This window comes from Symphalangus syndactylus, chromosome 21, assembly GCF_028878055.3.
Source record: "Symphalangus syndactylus isolate Jambi chromosome 21, NHGRI_mSymSyn1-v2.1_pri, whole genome shotgun sequence".
NCBI classification, from domain to species: Eukaryota; Metazoa; Chordata; class Mammalia; order Primates; family Hylobatidae; genus Symphalangus; species Symphalangus syndactylus.
The window spans coordinates 77,523,538-77,548,039 of NC_072443.2; the positions used below are offsets into that span (position 1 = coordinate 77,523,538).

Sequence of the window (24,502 nt, forward strand, 5' to 3'; positions counted from 1 at the left end):
TACAAAGCTGCACATCCTACATATGTATCCCGGAGATTAAAAATTAAAATTAAATAAATAAAAGTCCTTCAATCCCTAATATAAAAAATTTGGTATCTGTTAACATGACCATTTAAAATCCTAACCAGGAGTTCCATTTATAACACTGATTAAATTACATAATGTCACTCTTAGATAAACACCTTAGAAGAAAAATATGCAGATCCATTTGAGAAAAATGACGTGTTCTCATGTTGTCTTTAAATTACTGCAATGCACTTAGTAACAGAAAAGAAATCCATCTCCTAAATTTAGACACTGCTTCTCCCAACTTCTCACAACCATGAGAACACCAAAGAAAGGCATGAGAAACTAACAAACTATAATAAGCGTGTACATTATTATTTGAGGGGAATGGGATGGAGATCACTTAGAAATCCTTTTGGCTTTTGGCAGCTCTAAGTGTAAAAATTCAGTTCCTAGAAAACTGTCAGTTGCTAATAAAGAATCTCAGAACTCTAACAAGTGATACTACCGTGTTATAAAAAATAAATCACAAGATATACTTTTTGGTGACAAAATCTTTTGAGTTTCTTAACATTATAGGGTAAAATGGTTGTGAGTTTATCAGGTCTTTTTGGCCCTATAAATCAAAGTACATGTTATAAATCATCCTCTTAATACTAATGTATCAATTTTTATCACAATTCATTTGGTAAACAGGATAATTCTGCAAAGTATTGAAAATTGCAAAGTTCTGAGCCAGCAACAAATTAGATTTCCACCCGCATGGTGGTTAATCAGTCCCATGTACAGAGAGAAAGGAAACTGGATATAATGATTCTAAAAGCATTTTAAAGAATGTATTAGTGAACAACGAATCCTCAATGCCTGACACCTCAATGGTTTCCTGAAAGCACCAGTGAACCATGCAGCGTATATCCCAGTTAGCATGTTCAGCAATCAGGGGTTGTTACAGAGCATACCAATATAACAGCACGTACACAAGCCACACACAACACCTCACAGAAGCTCAGAAGCCATCCCACACCTTTGAATCTAATCCTCCTCCTGCAAAAATAGAAGAAAAAATATGACAACGGACGCGTGAACACAAAACTGAAACTGAACAGAAAAGGGAAGATGCTAGCTTAGATATGAGACATAAGAAAAAGTATGCTCCAGAATCTTTTTAAATCAAAAGGCATTGTGGGAGGCCCCCAAGATTCCCACTCCCTGATGTACCTGCCCTGTATAATCCTCCCCGATCCAGTGTGGATGGGACCGTGAACAGGATAAAGAGAAGTCCTGTGACAAAGTTACATTTAATGAAAAACATGAATGGATTCTGCAGATGTAATTAAGCTCCCGCATCAGTCAGTTCTGAGTTTATCAAAAGGGAAATTATCGTGGATGGGCTTAACTTCAAAGGTGAGTTCTTAGAAAAACCAGCCCCTTCCTAACAAGATCTGAAGTGTGAGAGATTCTCCTGCTGGCTCTGAAGAAATAAAATTTCATGTTGTAAAAGGGCCTATGGAGGGGGCCACGTGGCAAGGACCTGAGAGCAGCCTGTAGAAGTCAAGTGTGTTCACCATCTGATCGCTAATAAGAAACAGGACCCTCAGTCATACTGCCGCAAGGAAATGCCATCTGCCAACTGCCCTGTGCATTTGGAAGAGGACCCTAGCCTCAGATGAGATCACAGTCCCTGCAACACCTTGACTGCCACTGTGTGAAACACTGAACGGAGAACTCAGCCATGTGGTCCTCAGACTGCTGCTTTAGAGACCCATGAGATCATCAATATATGTCACCTTAAACCACTAAAGTTGTGGTAATTCATTACACAGCAACAGAAAGCTAACAATCATCTACTGCGCCTCTAGACATTCTCCTAAGTGATCCTGATGTTACATGACACTTGAAGTTACTCATTCCAATGGAGTGAAAAATGTGGGACATTCTAGTTAAGCGATCTTGACTGGCAGTTAAAGTTTCAGAAGTCTTACAATATTTTCTGACTTACAGCCTAATCTTACCTGGAAGGCATCTTGCTGATTATCTGATCCAGCCACCTCACTTATAGCCAAGACTAAGAGAGGGGGCTAGCCTCCCCAGGTTCACAGGGCTAACAAGCAGCAGAGGACGAGCCACAGCCCACTTCCTCCAACACCGTTAGCTGTTCCCAGAAGTCTTTCCTTAAAGGTGGCTGCGCCTTAAAGATACTCACAGTTGTGCTTGACTAGAGAGGGGGAGAGAAGTGTATCTCCTCTCTGATACTGTAGTAAAATGACCATAAAATAAATACCGCATGCTTTACAGAAGTGGAGTATAAAGCCAATATTTCAAAGGATTCAAAGACTAAAAGCAGCATTAAAGATGTCAACAGTGACTAGACCATGATAACTACTGTATTATAACGTCTTCTGTGTCTTTCAACCTCCCAGGGGACATTTAAATTATCACTACTCACGGGAGGTGCTCCTGGCATCTAGTGGGTAGAGGCCAGGGATGCTGCTACACAGCCTGGAATGCAAAGGGGGGTCCCCCATGGACACAATCCACAGCTCCTTAAACTCTAGTCTAAGGCATCAGTTACCTCTCTTTATTGCTGCTGACTCCCTAGCACTGGGACACTGAACACGTGGCATGCCCCACCTGTACTCCCTTACACATTCAGAAGGCAAAACTCTCCCATATTTCAATTTTCTTTGGCTTGGGCTTTAATCACTGTTCTTTGGTTTGAACTTAAATATGGGCTAACCTTTTCACCAAGTTGTATCCAGCTCTAATACACAAGCACACCTGCCCAGCTCAATGTTCCCTCTGACAGACAAAGCCAAAACACTATTATGCATATTTCATTTTAACTAATGTATGTTTTACACATGGATCAAAATCTGGTGACCTACCAGCAAAGGACTAGTGGAGTATGAGTGTGCAGAACACATAGTGGAGAACCGCTGCTTACTCTAAACTGCTGGCAGCAAATAAGTATTACATGACCCAAACAAATGATATCGATGACTAGAATGAGAAAAGTGTCAAAACAACAGGAAGTGGCAGGGACTCTGATGACATGGAGAGCAGTTTCTGTCAAAACAGGCAGCCGCTACTCTGTTCTAGACAATTACTGCCATGCAGAAATGTAGGCCCACTATGACCAGATATCCAGATTGTCCAAGAAAACTTGGATAACTGGAATTGGATATGAAACCATTCAATTTTAACATGTTAGCTTATAGTTTGCAAAAACCTTGAGTCCAACATTTTGGGCCACGTCTTTGAAATTTATGGTCTAGAGATTATAAGAGCAAATGAAGAGGTGCCAAGTGGGCAAATTCAGAGGGAGGAAGGTTCAGGACATACTCTGCACAACAGATGCAGTATTAGAGACACTGGGGATAAAGCTAAGTGATAGGCCTTGGATGAGGCCAACAAGTTTTAGAGGAGCTGCTAGTGATATTATCATCATTATTATCACAACAATAATCATAAATTATAACATTTATATAGGACTGTATTTCAGGCACTGTCCTAAGCACTTCATATGTATGAACACATGTAATTTTCCCAACAACCTTATGAGGTTGGTATTATTGTTACTCTCATCTTACAGAGGAAGAAAATAAATCAGTTTAAATAACTTGCCTAAGGCCACATGGCTAAGTACTGGAGCTGAGATTTCAACCCAGATAGGCTACTTTCAGAGTCCATGTTCCTAATCATCCCCATCACAATTCTAATGCTTGTATCTGTAGGCTTTTAGTTCTGTATCTCTCTGTAACTACATATAAAATATGTTTCCTCCGCCTAAGTTCTGAATGGTAACATGTAGATAGGAAAAGACTAAACAATGCTTAAGGTACTCTGTCTAAACATGTATAGAAATGCAAGCATTTTTCCCAAATGAAAATGTTAGCCCCTGCTCTATATAAATTATGTTGGCCTAGCAGGATTCAGTCCTTCTTGTTAAAGTTTTACTTTCTAATGATATTCTTGGCTTCTGCTTACATAAAAACACAAACAAACAGATGCACAAGTCACACTCTCCGGCATGGAAGTCAAAAGGCATAGACGAATTGGTTGTGCCCTCCAACCAGAGTGGGAACTGTGGCAAACAATTCTTACGCCCATCAAAGATGCAAGGCATGAACTTGTCCTACACACTGTGGCAGCATTATTACAAAAATTCTTTTAAAAATCTGTATAAAAATCCGTAACAACTTGGCTAGCAAAATTACACTTCAAAGCAGCCAGTATGTAAATTAACTTCACATTTCACTTCATTTTAAAACAAGAGAACTTGCTATCATAAATTCAGGGAAACTGGCAATTTTGAGTTGAATACTAAAAAGAAAAGTAAATTTTCACCTTTATATGTGATCTACTATTTTTTCTTCTTCATGAACGCTATCTTCCATTTCAGAATCCAATTCTTTGAGGACAGAATGAGTTCTATCATCATTTTATTCCGGCAGGTCAAACATTGGACCAATATTATAAAAATGCATAGACTTTATTTAGATATAAAAAGCAACAAACAATTTTCAATGCCGTAATTCCCAAATCGGCTTAGAAATCCAAACAAGTAATTTTTAAGTAGAATTTTAAATTCTGTTGGAAAAAACAAAAAACTATGCATACACAGAAGCATAAATACATATTAACAAGTGAATGTAGCAAGATACTAAAATATAATACATGTGTTAGCAATCATTTTGAAGAAAGCACTAAAAATATCAGTACTAGTCCACCTCCCTTTAACATATGCTACAGTCTAAAATATTTATATTTCCTTCTTTCTAGAAAGTTATACTGCTCAAACTTTTTTTCATGAAGCAAAAAGGAAAAAGTCTCTCTCAAAATGCTATGCAAATATGCAGAAACCATGACATTATCCCTAGGAGGACGTATATAAATCCTTATAGGTGTGGGCAAGGATTTCATATCTGAAACACCAAAAGCAATGGCAACAAAAGCCAAAATTGACAAATGGGATCTAATTAAACTAAAGAGCTTCTGCACAGCAAAAGAAACTACCATCAGAGTGAACAGGCAACCTACAGAATGGGAGAAAATTTTTGCAACCTACTCAACTGACAAAGGGCTAATATCCAGAATCTACAATGAACTCCAACAAATTTACAAGAAAAAAACAAACAACCCCATCAAAAAGTGGGCGAAGGACATGAACAGACACTTCTCAGAAGAAGACATTTATGCAGCCAAAAGTCACGTGAAAAAATGCTCATGATCACTGGCCATCAGAGAAATGCAAATCAAAACCACAGTGAGATACCATCTTACACCAGTTAGAATGGCCATCATTAAAAAGTCAGGAAACGACAGGTGCTGGAGAGGATGTGGAGAAATAGGAACACTTTTACACTGTTGGTGGGACTGTAAACTAGTTCAACCATTGTGGAAGTCAGTGTGGCGATTCCTCAGGGATCTAGAACTAGAAATACCATTTGACCTAGCCATCCCATTACTGGGTATATACCCAAAGGACTATAAATCATGCTGCTATAAAGACACATGCACACGTATTTTTGTTGCGGCACTATTCACAATAGCAAAGACTTGGAACCAACCCAAATGTCCAACAATGATAGACTGGATTAAGAAAATGTGGCACATATACACCATGGAATACTACGCAGCCATAAAAAATGATGAGTTCGTGTCCTTTGTAGGGACATGGATGAAACTGGAAAACATCATTCTCAGTAAACTATCGCAAGGACAAAAAACGAAATACCGCATGTTCTCACTCATAGGTGGGAACTGAACAGTGAGAACTCATGGACACAGGAAGGGGAACGTCACCCTCCGGGGACTGTTGTGGGTTGGGGGGAGGGGGGAGGGACAGCATTAGGAGATATACCTAATGCTAAATGACGAGTTAATGGGTGCAGCAAACCAACACGGCACATGGATACATATGTAACAAACCTGCACATTGTGCACATGTACCCTAAAACCTAAAGTATAATAATAAAAAATAAATAAATAAATAAATAAAACAAGCAACAGTGACACCACCACCAACGGACTCTTTAAGAAAGTACTTTTAAGATTTTAATTGTTCAAAATTGTTTAAGATGAACAGGAAAAGGTAATTTGAAATATATGTAAAGAACAAGAAATTTTACTTGTGGCTAATTCAATTATTTCCTTTGGAAAAGAATAAAGTTCAAATCATATTGCCAATGTCACTATAACTAAAATCTGGCCATTACAAAAGGTCTCCCAAACTGCAGTCAATGGCCTGCTCACTTCAAGTAATACTGGTAATGGCTAAATTTCAGTATAACACCGGAAAAAAAAACAAAAAAAAAAAAACCTAGCCTAGAAGTCCACTGAAGTTCACTGTAACGGGATTTAAGCTATAATTAAATTTGATTAGCTTGGTTCAAACCTCAAGTTCAAAAGAATTATCAGCATGAATGGATGAAAAGCCCTTTTACACGGGCATTTTGAAAATATGAAAAGGGCTGACACAGCAAGCTTCAAAGACTTTAAAAGCAATTGACCCTTCCCAGAGCAAAGGAGAAACGCTAACAGCTGAAACTCAGATGCTGCGTGCGAAGAAAATAAAGTTCCAGATGGTTCAAAAGCCTGGTAATTTATTAAATATTAAATACTATTATTTTTAACTGGATTTTGCCCAGAGATAGCCAAATATGTCATCCATAAAATGTGAAAAAGCAGTACGATACCATCCCCTGAAAAACTGAAGGAAATAAATATTTTCTTTTTCAAAAACTACCCTCATGTGGAAGCTTCTCAAGGAGTTATGGTAACAACCATGATGACAGTCAAACAATCAAGACGTTTAATAAAAAACAAAAACATCTATAACCTAAAAATCCAAATCAGTTTATTTCAAGACATGTAACTGTTACTCTATAAACACACACCTCATGCACACATACCCCTCTTGGATCACATTATATTTTCATGCATGAAGAAAGGAGAAAAGTGAAAGAAGCAATAATAAATATGGACTACGGAACTGTGTTAGTGACTGAGGGTTAACATAGTTTTTAGAAGTAGTTAAAAATCAGTATGAAAGGATTATATATACAAAAGTTTGTTTACCAGGCACAGCGGCTCACAGTTACAATCCCAGCATTTTTGGAGGCTGAGGTGAGCAGATCACTTGACGCCAGGAGTTCAAGACTAGCCTGGCCAACATAGCAAAACCCAGTCTCTACTAACACAAAAATTAGCCAGGCATGGTGGCATACATCTGTAGTCCCAACTACTCGGGAGGCTGAGACATGAGAATCGCTTGGAACCCAGGAGGCGGAGGTTGCAGTGAGTTGAGATTGTGCCACTGCACCCCAGCCTGGGTGACAGAGGGAGACTTTGCCTTAAAAAAAAAAAAAGTTTGTTGTATGTATTCTTTTAAATACATACATGGAAATGGGTGCATACACACGCACATCAAATGAACTATATAAATACATATATAAACAAACATGCAGTAATAAATGTATACATAGGCACGTATTTATGTGTACACACACATACACACACACAAACCAACGGTCCCTTTTCAACAAAATAAAGTTAGTTAACTCAGTTTACACACTGAGTTTTTAGATGGCACCTTCAAGTGAGTTTTTATGTTAAAATTTTTCCCTCGTTAACACACTGTTTCTATGTAATTTGGGATCTGGGGGAGGGAATAGACTGTTTTTCATGAATTGGAAACAATCTATGCCAAATGAAGCAGGTGTGAGATATCTTAAAGATGAAAGCAATTCTCCAAATAGCAACGTCATCCTGTAATGCTCTCTTGACATGTACAATTTTGCTATTCCTCTTTTTGAGATTTATTACAAAGCACTGTGTTTGTGATCTTTCCTAACACAGATCAGTAGTGTGATTGGTGCTCATTTCTAGCAGCTTTTAGCACTGAGGAAAAAGTCAGTTCAACACTGATGTCACTTAAAATGGGTAAGAAATCCAGCCACAGCAGACAGGCTGCTGTGCCCCTTAAATGCTCTTTTCTTAAAACACTTTCTTCGCAAGCAAATTAATTCTTAATGTAACTCTTTCATTCTGAAAAGTGTTTATTACAAATCATCAGTTTTGAAATAATTCAAAGTGATCTTCCACCAAAAAAAGAAAACCCCACAAAGAAATAAATCATATTTACTTTTCTGTCCATTAAAAATATGCTGAAGGTGACACAGATGTACATCTCAGAAATTTCTCAGTATATTAAAAATTATCCACAATTTATGACAAGGAGCTTTACTAAAGAAAATATTAATTTCACCAGCTTAGTAATAACATCCAACATTTCATCTTCCTCCTGACATACCTACCAAATGGTTTTGGTATTTAAGCTTTTCTTTTTTTCACAACAGAAGAAGAAAACCTGTTAACTGAACTTTGCATCACCTAGTCCAGTGGTTCTCACACTTCAGAATGCATCAGAATCATTCAGACAGTGTATAACACAAATTCTGGGCCTCACCCCCAGTTTCTGATTCAGAAGGTCTCAAGTGGGGACTTAGATTCTGCATTTCTAGCAAGTTCCTAGGGAATGCAGCTGCTATTTGTGGAGGGACTGTACTTTGGGAACCTATGATCTACTCAGTATTTTCCTTCTTTCCATAATTTGCAAATTTGATAACGAGGAAATGATACGCTATATCCTTTAAAGACAGACAGCCTTTGAGAGCTTAGAATTAAAGAGAAATTGACAAAAAGGAAATCTAATCTAAAGATTGGATTTAAAGATGATCTAGTCTAGGATTCAGCAAACTTTTTCTGTAAAGAGCCAGATAATAAATAGTTTAGGCTTTATGGTCCATACAGTCTCTGTCACAACTAGTCAACTCTGCCATTGTTGTGTGGAAGCAGACAGACAACACAGAAATGAAAGAAAGTGGCTGGATGCCAATAAAGCTTTATTACAAAAACAGGCTGTGATCTGGATTAGGCCCACAGGTCATAGTTTACCAACTATTTTTAAAAAGAGGAAATCAATACCCAGAGAGATTAAACAACTTCAAAAGGCACAAGACAGTAAGTGGCAAAACTGCAACTAGACCTTCAGTGTCCTGATGTCTGATGTACTAAGGAAGCTACTGTTATAGTAATATTTTGATAAAGAACAGCCACAAATGGAATGCATTACAAAACCTCATGTAGCTTAATGATCAAAAAGAAAAAATGACTTTACTAAGCAAAAGAGCATCTCAGTTCTAGAATTAATGCCAGATATTCTTTTTTTTTTTTTTTTTTTTTTTTGAGATGGAGTTTCACTGTTGTTGACCAGGCTGGAGGGCAATGGCACGATCTCGGCTCACTGCAACCTCCACCTCCTGCGTTCAAGCAATTCCCCTGCCTCAGCCTCCCAAGTAGCTGGGATTATAGGCACCCACCACTATGCCCAGCTATTTTTTTTTATTTTTAATAGAGATGGGGGTTTCACCATTTTGGCCAGACTGGTTTTGAACTTCTGACCTCAGGTGATCCACCTGCCTCAGCCTCCCAAAGTGCTGGGATTAAAGGCGTGAGCCACCGCACCTGGCTCAAGGCCAAACATTCTTATTCCTATTATTACTTATAAATGGGAGGCTTACACCATTCGACGACAATCTGGACTCTTGTCACATGGTTTCCTGCAGCCTATGCTAGGTTGGAGCAGGGCCTACGCCAATCAAGCCTTCTGATCAGGGAGTGTGGAAAACAGAATCGAGAACTTCTCAGTTCTTACCCTCTTGGTCCTGCACCTTTCTCATCCCATCTGCCATCCATTTTATGCCATTCATTAAAAAAATTCTTCCCAGTACTAAAATTATGGTTAAGAGCCAAAAGAGGTAGTAAACTATGAAACTTAAGTTAAAAACAATGTTTCCATTCAGTGTACAGTTTTATTTTCATTCCAGTGATTAAATAATTAAGTTAAATATACTATTTAGCTAATAAAAGTAAAGCAGACATTTATCTTCACTACTTAGATACCTGAAAGTATGTGTCCACATACAATACGTACACATATGAACACATACTCCCCATACTTTCATAGTTGCCAAAGCTTTTACTCTTAAAACTGATTATTTAAATAAGCAATATATTTTAGCAACTAATAAAGTAAATTTTATGTATGGCCTTACAACTATTTTATGCCAGTTTATTTTTAAAAGTGAAGCAAATGCATGCATATCAGGAAAATAAAATAACTTGATCTTAAGTATCTGAGATACAGTTCTGAACATGTTTGATGTACTCTAAACCATGCATGGAAAAGCATCTGTTATTTACAGATCAAAGCAAACCTGAGTACCCTAAAACAACTAGAGTGAAAAATTCCCAAATTTAATTTCATCCCTGTCCACATGCTTCTTTGAACTAATAATTCAGAGAACTGGTCAGTATGTTGAACTAATTAGCATGCTTAATGCTTGCCAACTTTGATGGCTCCAGCTCTTTAAGAAATTTTTTTTTAATTTTCCAAGACGGAGTCTTGCTCTGTCACCCAGGCTGGAGTGCAATGGTGCGACCACGGCTCATTGCAACCTCCACCTACGGGGTTCAAGCTATTCCCCTGCCTCAGCCTCCCGAGTAGCTGGGATTACAGGTGGCTGCCACCACACCCAGCTAATTTTTGTATTTTTATTAGAGACAGGGTTTCATCATGTTGCTCAGGCTGGTCTCGAACTCCTGACCTCGTGATCCACCCACCTTGGCTTCCCAAAGTGCTGGGATTACAGGCATAAGCCACCGTGCCCAGCCAAGAAATGGAATTTAAAAAATAGTTTTAAAAACAGACACACAGCCAGGCACCGTGGCTCGCACCTGTAATCCCAGCACTTTGGCAGGCCAAGGCGGGTGGATCACCAGGTCAGGAGTACAAGATCAGCCTGGCCAGCATGGTGAAACTTCGTCTCTATTAAAAAAACAAAAAATCTTGGGGAGGCTGAGTCGGGCGGATCACAAAGTCAGGAGATCAAGGCCATCCTGGCTAACACGGTGAAACCCCGTCTCTACTAAAAATACAAAAAATTAGCTACGCATGGTGGCGGGCACCTGTAGTCCCAGCTACTCGGGAGGCTGAGGCAAGAGAATGGTGTGAACCTGGGAGGCAGAGCTTGCAGTGAGCCGATCGCACCACTGCACTCCAGCCTGGGTGACAGAGCAAGACGCCGTCTCAAAAAAAAAAAAAAAAACACATGAAGAAATGCTCCTCATCACTGGCCATCAGAGAAATGCAAATCAAAACCACAGTGAGATACCATCTCACACCAGTTAGAATGGCCATCATTAAAAAATCTGGAAACAACAGGTGCTGGAGAGGATGTGGAGAAATAGGAACACTTTTACACTGTTGGTGGGACTGTAAACTAGTTCAACCATTGTGGAAGTCAGTGTGGCGATTCCTCAGGGATCTAGAACTAGAAATACCATTTGACCCAGCCATCCCATTACTGGGTATATACCCAAAGGACTATAAATCATGCTGCTATAAAGACACATGCACACATATGTTTATTGCGGCACTATTCACAATAGCAAAGAGTTGGAACCAACCCAAATGTCCAACAACGATAGACTGGATTAAGAAAATGTGGCACATATACACCATGGAATACTATGCAGCCATAAAAAATGATGAGTTCGTGTCCTTTGTAGGGACATGGATGAAACTGGAAAACATCATTCTCAGTAAACTATCGCAAGGACAAAAAACCAAACACCGCATGTTCTCACTCATAGGTGGGAATTGAACAATGAGAACTCATGGACACAGGAAGGGGAACATCACACTCCGGGGACTGTTGTGGGGTGGGGGGAGGGGGGAGGGACAGCATTAGGAGATACACCTAATGCTAAATGACGAGTTAATGGGTGCAGGAAATCAACATGGCACATGGATACATATGTAACAAATCTGCACATTGTGCACATGTACCCTAAAACCCTAAAGTATAATAAAAAAAAAAAACTACAAAAAATTAGACGGGTGTGGGGGCGCGCGCCTGTCATCCAAGCTACTCAGGAGGCTGAACCAGGAGAATTGCTTGAAGTCAGGAGGCAAAGCTTGCGGTGAGCTGAGATCGCGCCACTCTACTCCAGCCCAGCCAACAGTGCGGGACTCCATCTCAAAAAAACACACACAAGCAAATTTGAGAAAATGCAAAGGCCATCCAAGTTGGCAGGATGACATATATTGAATAGTGCCTCAAGATGCCTCAAAACATGAGTGATGCCTGTTTAATATCCTCTGAGTTACAAAATAGGTTGTAAATTCTTTTGGGGTTTTTGATTTGCATGAGATAAATCAACTTTTTTTTTTCTGTATCCACCCAGTTTTTATGAGATTCAGCATATGCCTAACTTTATTTTAATATAAAGAACAGCAGTAAAGTGTTCTTGATAAGAGGTTAACAGTTTATATTTTTTAATTGCAATGAGAGTAAATTCATTTGAGATCTTTTAAATGTAATCCTAAAACTAAGAGCCAAAAGCAAAGTAGATTCTTTACTGTCCACAAATTTGAGCAGCATGGTCATTTTTGCTACAAAGATTTTCCTAACAATTACGTGTGGTAATCAATAAATGACCCATAGTAAATAGGTTACTACATAGTAGACAGAGTGTTAACTAGCTAATTACACCTTTTTTTTTTTTGTCCTACTGCTACATGGATTTTTTTAAAGTTCTATTTAATGCTGATATTCTAAGACTACTCATTTCTATAATTTATATGAGAACATCACACAGAGCCTTCCAAACAAATTCCACCTTGGCTCGCAATTTTATTGTCTCCCTCTAACTTGAGGAAAGAGTTATGCATGAAATAAGTAAATACATACATACATACATACATACAAACTACATGATTATCCCAACAGATACAGAAAAGGCTCTCAATAAAATTCAACACCACTTCATGTTAAAAACTCAATAAACGACATGATCGTATATTTAGAAAACCCCATAGTCCCAGCCCAAAAGCTCCTTATGCTGATAAACAACTTCAGCAGAGTCTCAGGATACAAAATCAACGTACAAAAATCACTAGCATTCCTATACACTGCCAAGCCAAGAGACCTATCAGGAATGAACTCCCATTCACAACTGCCACAAAAAGAACAAAATACCTAGAAATCCAGCTAACCAAGGAGGTGAAAGATACTGCAAGGAGAACTACAAAACACTGCTCAGAGGTATCAGAGATGACACAAGCAAATGAAAAAACACTCCATGCTCAGGGGTAGGAAGAATCAATAACGTGAAAATGGCCACACTGCCCAAAGCAATTTATATAACAGATTCAACCCCATGCCTATTAAATTACCACTGACATTCTTCATGGAACTAGAAAAAAACTATTTTAAAATTCATATGGAACAAAAAAAGAGCCCAGATAGCCCAGTTACCTAAGCAAAAAGAACAAAGTTAAAGGTGTCACACTACAAGACTTCAAGCTGTATTACAGGGCTAGAGTAACCAAAACAACGTAACGTGATACTGGTACAAAAACAGACACACAGGCAAACAGAACAGAGAGCCCAGAAGTAAGGCCACACACCTATAATTATCTGCTCTTCAGCAATGCTGACAAAAACAAGCAATGAAGAAAGAAAGGATTTCCTATTCAATAAATGGTGGTGGGATGACTGGCTAGCCAAATGTGTAAGATTGAAACTGGACCCCTTCCTTACACCATATATAAACATTAACTCAAGATGATTAAAAACTTAAATATAAAACCTAAAAATATAAAATCCCTGGAAGACACCTAGGAAATACCATTCTAGACACTAGAACACAAAAAGATTTCATAACGAGGATGCCAAAGGCAACTGAAACAAAAGCAAAAATTGATGGGAACTAATTAAAGAGCTTCTGCACAGCAAAAGAAACTATCAACGGAGTAAAACAGACAATCTACAGAAAGGGAAAAAACTTTTGCAAAATATGAAAAAACCTCAATATCACCCATCATTAGAGAAATGTAAATAAATCAAAACCACAATGATATGCCATCTCACACTTGTGAGAATGGCCATTATTAAAAAGTCAAAAAATAACAGATGCTGGCAAGGTTGGAGAGAAAAAGGAATGCACACACTGTTGGTAGGAATGTAAATTGGTTAAACCATTGTGGAAGACAGTATGGTGATTCCTTAAAGGCCTAAGATCAGAACTACCATTTGACCCAACAACTCCATTACTGAGTATATATCCAAAGGAATATTAATCCTTCTATCATAAAGACACATGCACACGTATGTTCACTGCAGCACTATTAAACAATAGCAGACATGGAATCAACCTATATGCCCATCAATAAAAAACTGGATAAAGAAAATGTGGTACATATATACCACGAATACTATACAGCCGTAAGAAAAAACGACATCACTTCCTTTGCAGGAAAATGGATGATGCTAGAGGCCATTATCCTTTGCAAACTAATGCAGAAAGAGAAAACCAAATACCACATGTTCTCATTTATAATTGGGAGCTAAATGATGAGAACACATAGATCCACAGAGGGGAATAACAGACACTGCGGCCTATTGGACAGTGGAGGCTGGGAGGAGGGAGAGGATCAGGAAAAAAAAAAAACTAATGGGCACTAGACTTAGTACCTCGGTGGCAAAATAATCTGTACAACAAACCTTCATGACACAAGTTTACCTACACAACAAACGAGTACATGTACCCCTGAACCTAAAGTAAATTTAAATTTAAAAAAAAGAATTAACAAAAATCCCAACCCCAAAGGGGTGTTTGGTGCATATGATTTCATGAAGAAAGTCCAAGCTCAATGTTTTAGTACCATTCAAAGTACAAGTAAAAAATACTCCTTAAAGGCAGTTAAGCACTTTTAAAAATAATGCTTTCCGCGCTCACTTCAGCAGCACATATACTAAAACTGGAACAATACAGAGAAGATTAGCATGGGCCCTGTGCAAGGATGACATGCAAATTCATGAAGCTTTCCATATTTTTAGAACTTCATGAAGCATACACAAGTATCAATAGCCAAATAGATCAAGCAGAAGAAAGGATATCAGAGACTGAAGATCAAATTAATGAAATAAAATGTGAAGACAAGATTAGAGAAAAAAAGAATGAAAAGGAACAAAGTCTCCAAGAAATATGGGACTATGTGAAAAGACCAAACCTACGTTTGATTGGCATACCTCAAAGTGATGGGGAAAATGGAATTAAGCTGGAAAACACTCTGCAGGATATTATCCAGGAGAACTTCCCCAACCTAGCAAGACAGGCTAACATTCAAATTCAGGAAATACAGAGAACACCACTAAGATACTCTTCGAGAAAGAGCAACACAATAGTCAAGATTCACAAAGGTTGAAATGAAGGAAAAAATGTTGAGGGCGGCCAGAGAGAAAGGTCAGGTTACCCACAAAGGGAAGCCATCAGACTAACAGCAGGTCTCTCTGCAGAAACCCCACAAGCCAGAGGAGAGTGGAGGCCAATATTCAACATTCTTAAAAGAATTTTCAACCCAGAATTTCAAATCCAGCCAAACTAAGCTTCATAAGCAAAGGAGAAATAAAATCCTTTATGGACAAGCAAACGCTGAGAGACTTTGTCACCACCAGGCCTGGCTTACAGGAGCTACTGAAGGAAGCACTAAATATGGAAAGGAAAAACCAGTACCAGCCACTGCAAAAACATATCAAATTGTAAAGACCATCAACACTATGAAGAAACTGCATCAATTAATAGGTTATTTTGCCTAGCATCATAACGACAGGATCAAATTCACACGTAACAATACTAATCTTAAATGTAAAAGGGCTAAATGACCCCAATTAAAAGACACAGACTGGCACATTGGATAAAGAGTGAAGACCCATCAGTGTGCTGTATTCAAGAGACCCATCTCATGTGCAAAGACACACATAGGCTCAAAAGGATGGAGAAATATTTACCAAGCAAATGGAAAGCAAAAAAAAATCAGGGGCTGGGCGCGGTGGCTCATGCTTGTAATCCCAGCACTTTGGGAGGCCGAGGCGGGCGGATCACGAGGTCAGGAGATCGAGACCACGGTGAAACCCTGTCTCTACTAAAAATATAAAAAAATCAGCCGGGCGTGGTGGCGGGCGCCTGTAGTCCCAGCTACTCGGAGAGGCTGAGGCAGGAGAATGGCGTGAACCCGGGAGGCGGAGCTTGCAGTGAGCCGAGATTGTGCCACTGCACTCCAGCCTGCGCGGCAGAGCGAGACTCCGCCTCAAAAAAAAAAAAAAAAAAAAAAAAAAAAAAAAATCAGGGGTTGCAATCCTAGTCTCTGATAAAACAGACTTTAAACCAACAAACATAAAAAAAGACAAAGAAGGGCATTATATATTGGTAAAGGGATCAATTCAACAAGAAGAGCTAACTATCCTAAATATATATGCACCCAATACAGGAGCACCCAGATTCATAAAGCAAGCTCTTAGAGACCTACAAACAGACTTAGATTCCCACGCAACAACAGTGGGAGACTTTAACACCCAACTGTCAATATTAGACAGATCAATGAGACAGAAAATTAACAAGGATATTCAGGACTTGAACTCAGCTCTGGACCAAGCGGACCTAATAGACATCTACAGAACTCTCCACCCCAAATCAACAGAATATACATTCTTCTGAGCAACACGTTGCACTTATTCTAAAATTGACCACATAATTGGAAGTAAAACACTTCTCAGCAAATGTAAAAAATTGGAAATCATCATAGTCTCTCAGATCACAGTGCAATCAAATTAGAACTGAGGATTAAGAAACTCATTCAAAACCGCACAACTACATGGAAACTGAACAACCTGCTCCTGAATGACTACTGGGTACATAACGAAATTAAGGGAGAAATAAATAAGTTCTTTGAAACTGATGAAAGCAGAGACACAATGTACCAGAATCTCTGGGACACAGCTAAAGCAGTGTTTAGACGCAAATTTATATCACTAAACGCCGACAGGAGAAAGCAGGAAAGATCTAAAATAGACACACTAATATCACAATTAAAAGAACTAGAGAAGAGCAAACAAATTCAAAAGCTAGCAGAAGACAAGAAATAACTAAGATCAGAGCAGAAATGAAGGAGACATAGACACAAAAAACCCTCCAAAAACACAATAAATTTAGGACCTGATGTTTTGAAAAGGTTAACAAAATAGACCACTAGCCAGACAAATGAAGAAGAAAAGAGAGAAGAATCAAACAGACACAATAAAAAGTGATAAAGGGGATATCACCACTGATCCCACAGAAATACAAACTACCATCAGAGAATACTATGAACACCTCTATGCAAATAAACTAGAAAATGTAGAAGAAATGGATAAATTCCTGGACACATACACCCTCCCAAGACTAAACCAGGAAGAAGTTGAATCTCTGAATAGACCAATAACAGGCTCTGAAATTGAGGCAGTAATTAATAGCCTACCAACCAAAAAAAGCCCAGTACCAGACAGATTCACAGCCGAATTCTACCAGAGGTACAAAAAGGAGCTGGTACCATTCCTTCTGAAACTATTCCAAAAACAGAAAAAGAGGGCCTCCTCCCTAATTCATTTTATGAGGCCAACATTATCCTGATACCAAAACCTGGCAGAGACACAACAAAAAAAAAAAACTTCAGGCCAATATCCCCGATGAACATGAATGTGAAAATCCTCAATAATACAATGCCAACCGAATCCAGCAGCCCATCAACAAGCTTATCCACCATGATCAAGTCAGCTTCATCCCTAGGATGCAAGGCTGGTTCAACATATGCAAATCAATAAATGTAATCCATCACATAAACAGAACCATGACAAAAACCACATGATTATCTCAATAGATGCAGAAAAGGCCTTCAATAAAATTCAACATCTCTTCATGCTAAAAACTCTCAATAAACTAGGTATTGATGGGACGTATCTCAAAATATTATGAGCTGTTTATGACAAAACCACAGCCCCTATCATACTGAATGAGCAAAAGCTGGAAGCATTCCCTTTGAAAACTGAAATAAGACAAAAATGCCCTCTCTCACCACTCCTATCCAACAGAGATTGGAAGTTCTGGCCAAGGCAATCAGACAAGAGAAACAAATAAAGGGTATTCAAATAGGAAGAGAGGAAGTCAAATTGTCTCTGTTTGCAGATGACATAATTGTACGTTTGGAAAACCCCATCGTCTCTGCCCAAAATCTCCTTAAGCTAATAAGCAACTTCAGCAAAGTCTCAGGATACAACATCAATGTGCAAAAATCACAAGCATTCCTATACACCAATAATAGATAAACAGCCAAATCATGAGTGAATTCCCATTCACAATTGCTACAAAGGAAATAAAATACGTAGGACTACAACTTATAAGGGATGTGAAGGACCTCTTCAAGGATAACTACAAACCACTGCTCAAGGAAATAAGAGACGACACAAATAAATGGAAAAACATTCCATGCTCATGGATAAGAAGAATCATTATCGTGAAAATGGCCATACTGCTCCAAGTAATTTATAGATTCAATGTTATTCCCATCAAGCTACCATTGACTGTCTTCAAAGAATTAGAAAAAACTAATTTAAATTTCATATGGAATCAAAAAGGGGCCTGCATAGCCCAGTCAATCCTAAGCAAAAGAACAAAGCTGGAGGCATCACGCTACCTGACTTCAAACTATACTACAAGGCACAGTAAACCAAAACAGCATGGTACTGGTACCAAAACAGCATGGTACTGGTACCAAAACAGATATACAGACAAATGGGATGGGACAGAGGCCTCAGAAATATTGCCACACATCTACAACCATCTGATCCTTGACAAACCTGAAAAAAGCAATGGGGGAAGGATTACCTGCTTAGTAAATGGTGTTGGGAAAACTGGTTAGCCATATGCAGAAAACTCAAATTGGACCCCTTCTTTACTCTTTATACAAAAATTAACTGAAGATGGATTAAAGACTTAAACATAAGACCTAAAACCATAAAAACCCTAGAAGAAAACCTAGGCAATACCATTCAGGACATAGGCATGGGCAAACAGTTCATGACTAAAACACCAAAAGCAATGGCAACAAAGCCAAAATTGACAAATGGGATCTAATTAAACTAAAGAGCTTCTGCATAGCAAAAGAAACTATCATCAGAGTGAATAGGCAACCTACGGAATGGGAGAAAATTTTTGTAATCTATCCATCTGACAAAGGGTTAATATCCAGAATCTACAAGGAACTTAAATTTACAAGAAAAAAAACAAACAACCCCATCAAAAACTGGGCGAAAGATACGAACAGACACTTCTGAAAAGAAGACATTTACGTGGCCAACAAACATACGAAAAAATGCTCATCATCACTGGTCATTAGAGAAATGCAAATTAAAATCGCAGTGAGATACCATCTCATGCCAGTTAGAACGACAATCATTAAAAAGTCGGGAAACAACAGATACTGGAGAGAATGTGGAGAAATAGCCATTCTTTTACCCTGCTGGTGGGAGTGTAAATTAGTTCAACCTTTGTGGAAGACAGTGTGCAATTCCTCAAGGATCTAGAACCAGAAATGCCATTTGACCCAGCAATCTCATTACTGGGTATATACCCAACAGATTATGTATCATTCTACTATAAAGACACATGCACAAGTATGTTTATTGTGGCACTATTCACAATACCAAAGACTTGGAACCAACCTAAATGCCCATCAATGATAGACTGGATAAAGAAAATGTGGCACATATATACCATTGAATACTATGCAGCCATAAAAATGGACGAGTTCATGTCCTTTGCAGGGACATGGATGAAGCTGGAACCCATCATCCTCAGCAAAGTAACACAGGAACAGAAAACCAAACACTGCATGTTCCCACTCATAAGTGGGAGCTGAACAATGAGAACACATTGACACAGGGAGGGGAACATCACACAATGGGGCCTGTCAAGGGGTAGGGGATGGCTAAAGGAGGTATAGCATTAGGATAAATACCTAATGTAGATGATGGGTTGATGGTTGCAGCAAACCACCATGGCAGGTGTATACCTATGTAAGAAACCTGCACATTCTGCACATGTATCCCAGAATTTAAAGTTTAATTTTTTAAAAAAAAATGCTTTCCAATGTCAATATATCAATTCCATTACTCTACCCTTCCTTTTTCTAAGTTGTCTAAAAGGACTGCCCAGAATTCAACTCATTCAGAGACAAGGATTCACTCCTTCACTGTCTATTTGTTCTTATTTTGCCAGTACTCCAACACTTTTAAATATCCAATTACTGAATGTTCAACTACTAATGAACTGCTTTACAAATATCCATGAAATTTCCACACACAAATAGGAGAAGCTATCTAGGGGTAGAATCTCTCTCCTCTGTCCCATTCACACATGGCTAATTCTATAGCTCTGTACCCTCCACTTACTCTATAAATGCTTTCTGGTGAACTAAAAATTACTGGGTCACCACTTCAGTAACAATATTATTCTCAAAACTACAGTAAACATTTGAGTGATAGTGTACAAAGAAAATTTCTATAATCTGTCCTCTGCATTAAAAACTTCACATTAATTTCGTGACTTTTAGAGTTTCAATTCTAAGAAGGCAGTGCTACAACAAGAAGCGAATAATTTAGGTTCTAGGTTTATTTCAGCACAAAGTAAACAGTAATCTTAGCGACTCACTTCAGATTTCGTATTTTATAGGATATTGTAAGGAAGACAACTCAAAGCAAAGATGCTTTGTGCTTGGATAAAACAAAATACACAGCACCTTTTCCTCCTTCCAGTAGGTGAATGTTGAAATTATTTTTACTACATGATAATGCAACAGCAAGAATTAACAGTATAGTAATTAACAGAATTAACAGTATAGTAATGCAAGAGAAAATAGGCATTTTCAGAAAAAAAGAGAAAAAAAGTGAAAGATATCTAATTACTGAAATGTAAAAACAGTGACGACAAAATAAGTCCTATCACTTTAAAAAAAAAAAAGAAAAGGAACAAAGAGATGTTTTAGGAGAGAAAAACCAGAAGACACCTTGAGATTTTTTTTTTTTTTTTTTTTTTTTTTGAGACAGAGTCTCGCTGTGTCGCCCAGGCTAGAGTGCAGCGGCGCGATCTGGGCTGACTGCAAGCTCCGCCTCCTGGGTTCACGCCACTCTCCTGCCTCAGCCTCCTGAGTAGCTGGGACTACAGGCACCTGCCACCACACCTGGCTAATTTTTTGTATTTTTAGTAGAGATGGGGTTTCTCCGTGTTAGCCAGGATGGTCTCAATCTCCTGACCTCATGATCCGCCCTCCTTGGCCTCTCAAAGCGCTGGGATTACAGACGTGAGCCACCGCGCCCGGCCCACTTTGAAATTTTTTTAAGATAGCCATCGTATCAATTAAAAAAACAAACAGGCCAGGCACAGTGGCTCATGCCTGTAATCCCAGCACTTCAGGAGGCTGTGTTGGGCAGATCACATGAGGCCAGGGGTTCAACACCAGACTAACCAACATGGTGAGATCCCGCCTCTACTAAAAATACAAAAATTAGCCAGGCATGGTGGTGCACACCTGTAATACCAGCTACTCAGGTGGCGTTTGAATCCAGAAGGGAGGTTGCAGTGAGCTGAGATCGCGCCATTGCACCCCAGCCTTGGTGGCAGAGCAACACCCTTGTCTCGAGAAAAATAAAAATAAACGAAAGGAAAGGTCTCAGAAAATCAAAACATTATCTTTCAAGACTGGGATATTCAAAAATATGAAAACAAACACCTAAATAAAGAAAAACAAAGACATTGCTTGGAACCTATATATACAGGTTCCTTAATATATATATTTCTTCCAGATACAGACCCATACAAATCTGGCCAATGGATTTTTTTAAAAGATGTAAAAGCATTTCAGTGAGGAAAAAAAAAATAATCTTTTCAACAAATGCTGTTAGAACTGGACATCTATATATGCAAAAAACAAACCTTGAGCTAAACCTCACCCCTTAAATAAAAATCAACTCAAAATGGATCATAGAAGTAAATGTAAAACCTAAAGCTATAAAACTTATAGAAGAAAACATGGGAGAAAACCTTAATGACTTAGAGTTAGGCAGAGTTCCTAGAGATGATATCCAAAGTACAACTCATAAAAGAAAAAATGAATTGAACTTTACCAAAATTTAAAACTTTAACTTTGCAAATAATACTGTTTAGAGAAATTACAAGTTACAGATTATTAGAAAATACTGCAAATCACCTAAGAGTAAAGGACGAGCATCCCAAATATATAAAGAACTTTCAAAACTCCAAAAGAAACCATATGATTAAAAATGAGCAAAAGACTGAATAGATACTTCACGATAAAAAGATGCAAGGATGGCAAATAAGCATACAAAAAAATGTTCAATGTCATTAGCCATTAGGGAATTGAAAATTAAAACCACTATGAGAAAGAGCATCAACTCCCAGGAGCAGTTTGTTGGTCTTCCCTGCATTATTTCCCCTCTACTAAGGGCAGGGTGGTTGTTTCTGTGGTTAGCTCCCAGAAGGGCAACGTGGTTCATTCCAGGCCTCAGAAACACCAGAACACATCTGGCTTCAAAAATAACAAGTTTTGGGCCAGGCGTGGTGGCTCATGCCTGTAATCCCAGCACTTTGGGAGGCCAAGGCAGGCAGATCACTTGAGGTCAGGAGCTGGAGATCAGCGTGGCTAACAGGGTAAAACGCCATCTCTACTAAAAATACAAAAATTAGCCAGGACTGCTGGTGGGCACCTGTAGTCCCAGCTACTCAGGAGGCTGAGGCTGAAGAATCACTTGAACCCAGGAGGCAGAGGTCGCAGTGAACCAAGACTGCACCACTGCACTCCAGCCTGGGTGACAGAGTGAGACTCTGTCTCAAAAAAAAAAAAAAAAAAAAAAAAAGCACAAAAAAAACCCAAGTTTTGAACCCGGGAGGAGGAGTTTGCAGTGAGCTGAGATCATGCCACTACACTCCAGCCTGGGTGACAGAGCAAGACTCTGTCTCAAAACAAAACAAACACCAAGTTTGGTAAGTGTTCAGACCAAGAAAATAAATGCAAAATTTCATGATGGAATATGTCAACTCTGTAAAGAAGTTCCTGAATGGCATGCATTAATAAAATTTAAGAAACACAAACCATTATCAAAACCTAAAAAAAGTGTTAAATGTTTATTTATAAAAAGTCAGTGAAGGATTCTTATCACATCATGTGTAGACTATGTGCCTATGAATGTGAAGTCTGCACAAAATGTAGAAACGAAGAAGTCACTATTATTCTGTTTAATAAAGAACCAGAAAAAAAAATTACTGAAAATTAAGTTCTAACCACAGAAGAAGCTGCAGAAAAAGTTAAACTGATGATTTAGATTTTGATATGGATTTAGATGACAAAGAAGAGTGAATTAATATCAATATATTAAAAGTCAATTTCAGAATGTGAAATTCTGACCCTTTTGACTTCCAATTTTCACAAAAAAGACTGTGAAATCATGAGAAAATTTTTAAAAAGCTATTGAAAATAGGCAAAATTTACACATGAACAATATAAATCATGTATGATATTTTAACAATTATAAAATTTTCATCCATCTTTTTTTGGATTTTTTTTTTTTTTTTTTTTGCTTTTGTTTGTTTTGAGAAAGGGTCTCGCTGTTACCCAGGGCTCCAACTCCTGGGCTCAAGTTTTCTTATAACAATTTTTTAAGTTGCATATGCTAGAATATCTGCCAAAATGAGTATGAGGATATCATACTGCAGTTCATGGGGATTATTTAAAAGAATTTATTACCTACTATTACCAAACTAAAGAAGATTCAGAATTGATGGCTGTATTAAGAACTACCTTATGTAAAAGTAAGATGACGTTATATTGGTAGTCTCAAAAATTGGTCCTCAGTAAGTGCCTTTGATAAATTTAGCTCAAGTAAATGACTCACATAGCAAAAATCCCCTTACTTCGCTTGTTACAAAGCAAATGCAGGGTTTTTTTAAAAAAATAATAATAATGTTTAACAAGTAGATAGCAATCTTTCTTTGAAAGTATTTTTATATACCTCATTACATTGTGTTTACCTTTTTTCTCCTGTGAAATATGTGTATCAAAAATGCATAGTATTCATATGGATTGTTTAACAGATAATTATAAAGGAAAGCTCACACACTTACTCAGGTAAAGAAATGACCAGCACCAGAAGACCCTCACTAGGCTCTTCCTCAGCAAAGTTCATCCTTCTTCTCAGAGTTGGTACTATTCTTAATTGTGGTATTTTCTTATCATTTTACTACCCATGTTTGTACTCCAAAACCATATAAATTAGCTTTAATCTGATTTTTAACTCTTTCCTATCTTTTTATGTTGAAAAATCTCAAACCTACAAAATGGTAACAAAATAGTTCAATGAATTTTTGCATATTCTTCACCCAGATTCCCAATTATTATTAACCTTTCACCATGTTTTCTTGATATCTCAATAGATGGATATACATATATATTTGCTGCGGCATTTGAAAATGTGGCAAGCAC

The 24,502-nt window shown here is 38.2% G+C and overlaps 1 protein-coding gene, 1 non-coding gene and 1 pseudogene across 5 annotated transcripts in view; 2 read left to right on the forward strand and 1 right to left on the reverse strand.

Annotated features, from left to right (window-relative positions):
* Positions 1-24,502, reverse strand: part of SLC25A26 (solute carrier family 25 member 26) — a 172,001-nt gene that overhangs the window by 82,794 nt on the left and 64,705 nt on the right. The window lies entirely within an intron of this gene.
* Positions 1,321-23,380, forward strand: LOC129471680 (uncharacterized protein C9orf85 homolog; annotated as a pseudogene).
* LOC129471797 (U6 spliceosomal RNA) lies at positions 14,867-14,973 on the forward strand. Its single transcript, XR_008653745.1, has one exon. It is a non-coding gene; the product is annotated as a U6 spliceosomal RNA (small nuclear RNA).